This window comes from Chrysochloris asiatica, unplaced genomic scaffold (genome assembly GCF_000296735.1).
Source record: "Chrysochloris asiatica unplaced genomic scaffold, ChrAsi1.0 scaffold00033, whole genome shotgun sequence".
Lineage (NCBI taxonomy): Eukaryota > Metazoa > Chordata > Mammalia > Afrosoricida > Chrysochloridae > Chrysochloris > Chrysochloris asiatica.
Window position 1 is genome coordinate 20923017 of NW_006408551.1, and position 7171 is coordinate 20930187.

Sequence of the window (7171 nt, forward strand, 5' to 3'; positions counted from 1 at the left end):
TTGTGAATTGAGTGATAGTTTACATGGGAGAACATGAGATTTACATTCATCCTATTGTATTTTGTTTCATTGCAATGATTACAACCCCCTCCATGATCATCATTCAACAGCATTTGCTTCCACTCCCTCTGGTTTTTTGTTTTTGTTTTTGATGTACACCAAAGCACTCAGGAATATATAACCATTCAAACAAGCAAAGGATACACCCCGCAAGCCTGCTCCCATCCCCCGCCAGCTGCCAGCTGTCTTCCTCCTTGAGTCGAGAGTCCCCAGTCGCTCCATCTTTCCACATCATTGTCTCTGCCTCCATCTTTTGCTTCACTGCTTCTCTGGGTAGGGTCCTGCACTCCGCTCTTCTCCCTTGATGGTCCCAGGGTCCTCCGCTCCTGGACTGCAAGATCAATCACTCCCCTCCTTTTGTTACAAAACATCTACCTTTGTATTTGCAACATTCACAATCAGTCCTGATAACAATTATTCACTATTGAACCACAAGACTGTTATCCCAATCTCCTTTCACCAGCTCCATCCAGACAGGTTGGAAACCACTCAGTGGAGATTCTAACTTCCCACATACCCTCTGGAACTTGGCTCCCTCTTGAAACCTTGTAAGCCAGTCACTTCTTCTTTTGTAGCCTTCCCCCCACCCACCCCCATTTTGGGTAGCCAATGTCTAAGTTGCCCATCCCTGTAAATTCTATGTACCAAGGGGGTGAAAATGATCCTCACTGCAAAGATTCATTCCCTCTTTTGAGTTACTACATCCATAAATACAGGTCAAGTTCATCAAATTGTAGCAGATTACTCTTTTTTTTTCCTTTAGTCGAGTTCTGATCATCCAGCCATTGAAGCCAGGTCAAGTGGGTACTATCTGCAAGGCTGGATGTTCTTGTGCATCTCCCCTCACTTCATATCAGCTGGATGCTTCACTCTCTGTCAAGCCATCAGATTTTAATCGCCTCATATGCATATGAAAGTTGGACAATGAATAAGGAAGACTGGAGAAGAATTGATGCATCTGAATTATGGTATTAGAGAAGAATATTGAAAGTACCATGGACTGCTAGAAGAACCAACAAGTCTATATTAAAAGAAATGCAATCATAATGCTTCTTAGAAGCCAGAATGGGGAGACTTGTCTCTGGTACTTTGTACATGTTGTCAGGAGGGACCAGTCCCTGGAGAAGAACATCATGCTTTAATGGTTCAAACTCACCAGTTCTTCCTTGGAAACCCTGTACAGGGTCAATGTGAGTCAGAACTGACTTGACAGTACTTAGCAACAGTAATCGGTTTATACTTTTTTTCTTTGTATACACAAACATATGATAATTTGTTCTTTCATAATGGGGTGATTTTAATAACTTTTTGAAGACACCAATTGATCACAGTCCTCTGTCAATATGTTAGAAGGACACCAATGTTAACACAGGGATTTTAAAACTGAGCATATTGATTTCTAAAAATATTTTCCTACCTGTCTTATTGTTCAAATGAAAACGAGAGCTGTGGAATGTTACTAAAAAGTTTTGCTCGTATCCTTCTTCCTACCTCACTCACGTTTTATCTGCGTCATTTTCATTTCATTTCGATATAAATGGCTGGCCTGTGAACACAAAAATCAAAGTGTAACCTATGTGCATCTGTCTGATCAAATATTCTTGAAAAAGCAGAGTGAATTTCCACATAAACAGGATTACACACCACGTAACCACACCTACCTGCAGTTGTTTCATTCTTCACCCTTTTGTCAGCAGCTGCCCAATCCTGAGACTAAGTTCTCCCTGAATAGGAAGAAGATAAAGAACCCCGCTGGGTGGGTAAACCCTGTGCTTGCATGCAGACACTGCTACCTATGAATATGGCACATTGAATGCTAGTGCTATTTTTGTTTTACAGACAAACCAGTGTGGCCTAGACAGGCTAAATACTTAATTCACTCAGTTATTCACTCATTCATTCATTCAATAAATAATTAAGGAGCATCTATGGAGTCCTGGTATGGCACTGTAGGATAAGCACTGGACAGATAACCACAAAGTTGGCAGATCAAACTCTCCAGCTACTCTTGGGCAACCCTATACAGAGGCACTATGAGTCAGAATGGACTTGACAGCACTTAACAACAACAACCATGTGCTAGGCCCTCTCCTATGGCCATGAACTGAACTGAACTGAACTGAAATGCCTGCCTCCATGAAAGTTACGTTTTAATGGAAGACATGCCAAACCCCAAAATTTACCTTGCCCAAGGTTATACAGTTGAAATTGTAATCAAGACTAGATCACTTTCTGGCTGCAGAGCCCTTCGCCGGACATTATGGCACAGTGAGAGATGAAGGCTATCTGCTATCTCCTGGAAAGGCTTACGGTGACAGGACCTGGGTGAAAATACCATGGTCCAAGATGTGGTCTCATCCTGCAGATTCCATCCAGGGACAAGTCTCTCTCTACCAGGGACAATCACCTTTACCCTGCTTAGAATACCATTTCATGTGTTGAAATTTCTTGACCCCCTGCTGACCACGTATTTACCCTATGTTGTTTCATTTACTTTCTGTTGTTGTTTGGTGCCCTCAAGTTGGTTCCAACTCATAACAACTCTACATACAAAACAACACGGCCTAGTGCTGCACCATCCATAAAATTGCTGCCATATTTGAAAACACTGTGGTAGCCACTGTATCAATCTATCTCATCGAGGTTCTTCTTCATTTTGACTGGACCTCTGCCAAGCATGGTGTTCTTCTCCAGGGACTGGTCTCTTCTGATAGCCACCTACCTAGAGCAAATGCAAATTCAAACTAATGTGTTTATGATTGATAAAAGCTAACAGAATTACATTTTAATAGGGCCGAATAAGGGACTGGTGCTGGGATTTCCACATACATAATAAACCAGCGGCAAAAGTTCCCTTGGATAGAGGGTGACTAGGTATAGGGTTATCACCGAAAGCCACAGGGATTAAACAGCCCGACTATTCTTTCTTGGGGGTCTGGTGGCTCTTCTCCTGCAAAGATGTACAGTCTTGGAAACACTATATTGGTCCCTATGAGTTGGAATTGACTAGACAGCACCTAACAACTATTCTTTCTAAGGAGCCCCGGTAGTGTAGTGGATTACAAGTTGGGTTTGTTGTACAAAGGTCAGCAGGTCGAATCTACCAGCTGCTTTGCGTGGGAGAAAGATGAGACTTTCTGTTCCAGTAAAGAGTTACTGCCTCAGAAACTCTAAACAGGGTCGATCTGAGTCGGAACTGATTTGATGGTTCTCAACCACCAGCACCACCAACTGTTTTTTCTGAAACACAGGGTGGTCAAAACTGTTATGGAGCTCAGCTGCCAATCACAAGGTTGGAGGTTTGAGTCCACCCAGAGTCACCTCCAAAGCAAGGCCTGGAAGACTATTTCTGAAAAATCAGCCATTGAAAACACTACAGAGCAAATTTCTGCTTTTACACTCATGGAGCTGTCGTGAGTTAGAATCTACCGGACAACAATTGGTTGGTTTTATTGTTGTTCTTGTTAAGTGCTGTCAAGTAGTTCCAATTCAAACCCTGTGTAGGGTTTCTGAGGAGTGGCTGATGGGTTTAAATCACCAACTTTACTGTTGGTAGTCCAGTGTTTACCAAGTTTCTTTTTGCGTTACAAACATGGACTGTCACATATTGTTTCCAAAATCTAGAGTTCATTTCTACTTATAAGTTTCAGGATTTATCTAGATTAAAAAATTTTTTTTTTCAATTTATATTGTTTAACCCTTTGCAATCTTTGGAGATAGGCTTTTTTCCTCATCCAGTACTTATTTGAGGATCCTAGAAGCTTTAAAAAGCATTTAAATTGTGATAGCTAAACACTGTTGGCAGATTAAATACAGAAAAAAAATTATTTTCTCCACTATTAACACAGCTCTGATGTCAGATTTGTTAGTCTCTTGGAAATCTACTTCAAGTTTCCTGTGCTAATTAAAAAATAATTTCTTTCTTTGGATCTGTGAAAACTGGAGAGCAAAGAGGAAACCCAAGGGGGAAAACCACTCCGACGCCCCGTAGCCTTTGTATCAGCACTGCACACAACTGTGGTTTCTCCCTTGGAAAGCTGTGTAATTAAGTGGTGGAGGCAAACTTGGTGGGCACGCTTGCCATGGAAAACTTTACACGCCTCTTTTTCTTAGCACATCATGTGAAATCCTTGCAAACACAAGGACCTTTTATTGACTGACAAAGAGAACAGTGATTCTAGACAAGCAACTCTCTTGTCCTCCTCAAATACAAGAAAGAGAATTTGTTCCATATTTCAGAGGCAGAGGAACCAGGATGAAAACTGCATATTGTCCATTATTGCTCCTTTATTTTGTGAATGCTTTCTATCACCCCATGAAAATGATTTATGTAAACTAGCTCATGCTTTCTGCTAATTACCCGAAAACAGATTTATTCTTCAGTTGTTTAGGGTCAAGCATTGTATTGTTGACCACATTGGAAGACATATGACTAGCTTACCTGTTCTTGGGAATCTGAGATACAATAAAGAAACTAGGAGAATGATTTTCTTTCTTTCATACTTTCCTGAATGGGCGATTATGCACTCATCTTAGACATGAACTGAGTGTCTCCTGTTTGCTAGACTGAGCGCTAGGCATTAGGGATGCAAACAAATCAGACAGAGCCCCTGGCCTGGTACAGCTCATTTTGTAAGGGAGACAGGCAGGTAAACAAATAACAAGGATGCCAGGAGATGAGTGAGCTAATCAAGAACACCTGGCAGGCTTCCCGCTCGAGAGACACAGAGCCAGCAAAGAAAGTGAGGGGGCAAATCGCAACCAGACAATGGACTGATGCTAAATCTTTATTGATTGTAGCCAACACTGCACATTCCAACAATCACCATTCTTTACCGATATGCATGGGTGGCCAAAGGCCATAAATGGGGTGATTTAAGGAGGATCTCTGATGCTGGTAACAACTACTTTAAGAGAGGTCTTTCTGGCAAAGTGTTATAGTCTCTGCTTTTTTATCAGCTGGCCTGAGTTGCAGAATGGAGCTAGTGAGCTCTATCTTCAAAGACAACAGTGAATTCACTACGGGTCTCTAATAACACTTTATTGTGGGCCAACTAAGTGTTTTCAGTTTATACATCACCTCCTCAATAGGCCTCCACTGATAAAGGTGGATTTACACTTACATTTCACAGTGAATTTCTTCTAAGTCCTAAGAGGGATCCCAGTGATAGTCTCACATGTTCATATGGTTTTGCAAATACTTCAAAATGAAAATATTTTAGCTACAATCAGTTAAAACCTAAGGTTGTTCTTTATTTTAGTCTGATTTCCTTGCCACCATTAAGTCAGGTGGTATTGGGGTTCTTGTCGGTTGCTGTCAAGTTGGTCCCTGATCCATGGCAACCCCGTGTGTTACAAAGTAGACCTGTTCCAGAGTAGGGTTGTATTGGGTGGAATTTGTATGGAAGCAGATGGTCAGGCCACTGGGTGGATTCAAACAGCCAGCCCTTTTGGTTAGCAACACACTGCAAACTGCTTGGGTCATCTAGGCTCCATCGGAACCTGGCTGAGGGGAAATTGATTTAGGAATCATTTGGTTTGAGTTTAGGGGAAATATCTAAGTGGTTTGCAGTCACTTTCTTGTCAGGTTAAGTTGTTGCTAAATGTCCTAGTTCAGTAATGATTTGTTGGAATATTATTATCACTCAGTGCCAAATACCGCGATGTAAACTTGTCCTACAATACCTAGCACCAAAAAAATGTGGATAGTATGGGAGACAAGTGTGTTTGAAATGTGTGGAGGCAGAAGTTATTTCTTCTTGGAATATCATATCAAAGTTTACAGCTCGCATGTGAAAGGAACTTCATTGAGGCTTAACCAAACTTGACAATAATCCTAAAAATTTACATGATTTTCCCAAACAACAAGTTGTGAAACGGAATTTAACTTTATATGTACACACACACACACACATACACACACACACACACACACACATAATGGAGTCCTGGTGTGGTGCTGTGGGTTAATTAATGCACCAGACTGCAAAGCCATTTGAACTGCAAGGTTGGCAGTTCAAGCTCAGTAGCTGCTCCTCAGAAACCCTATACAGGGTCGGAATTGACTTGATGACACTTAACAACAACAACATATACATATAATATATGCTTGGAGTCCTGATGTGGCATTCTGGGTTAATGCACTGGACAGAAAAGTCAGTTTGAACCACAAGGTAAGCAGTCGGAACCAATTTGACAGCACAACAAAAATATATATACATATATAGCACAGTTTTGGGTCTACCATTTCAGAGGAAAAACAGTGTAATCTATTAAAGTACTACCATCTAGCATTAACGAAACTTTACTCCGTGTTAGCCTTGTTTCTCTCTCCACAACCTCTGTGGAATTTTTATAACTTTCTGGGTTGTTCAAGGACAGATGTATTGTGTGCAGCCATCTGAACAATTCTGCCTGGAGGGTCATTAAGACATCAAAGGAGATATCGTTAGAGTCACAAATGCGACTCTCATTGTTTTATCTGATTGCTATGGTCAACATTTCTATCTTGTGATTATCTTGTGGTTTGAATAACGTAATGCACCTGAGATGGTCCACAACTTTTCCAGGTATATTGATGTTGCTGTTGTTAAGCGCTGTTGAGTCAGTTCTGATTCATAGAGACCAGGTATAGGGTCTCCAAGGAGCAGCTGATGAATTTGAACCACTGACCTTGGCATTCAAACTGACCTTATAGTCCAATGCTTATCCTACAGTGCCATGTATTTTGATTGCAAATGGGATTCTATTAAGACAGCTTGTACTGTGGAATCCTTGCTGATGTTACCCTTTAATAAAATTCCTCTTTTTCTTTCTAACTTGGAGTTGTTGAATTTGGCTCCACTAGCTTAGTGGTTATGAATTGAGCTGTTAACCTTAGGGTCTGTAGTTCAAAACTACCAGTTATTCTTCAGGAGAAAGATGAGGCTTTCTGCTTTCATAAAGATTTACAGCCTCAGAAACCCTATACAGGGTCACTATGAGTCGGAACTGACTCCATGTCACACAGCCACCACCAACCACTCTTCTGTGGGAGGAGATGATGGAAAAGCTCCATAATATTAGCTGAAACAAGGCAGGGGCAGACTATGGAACAGGTTATCAGTTGCTC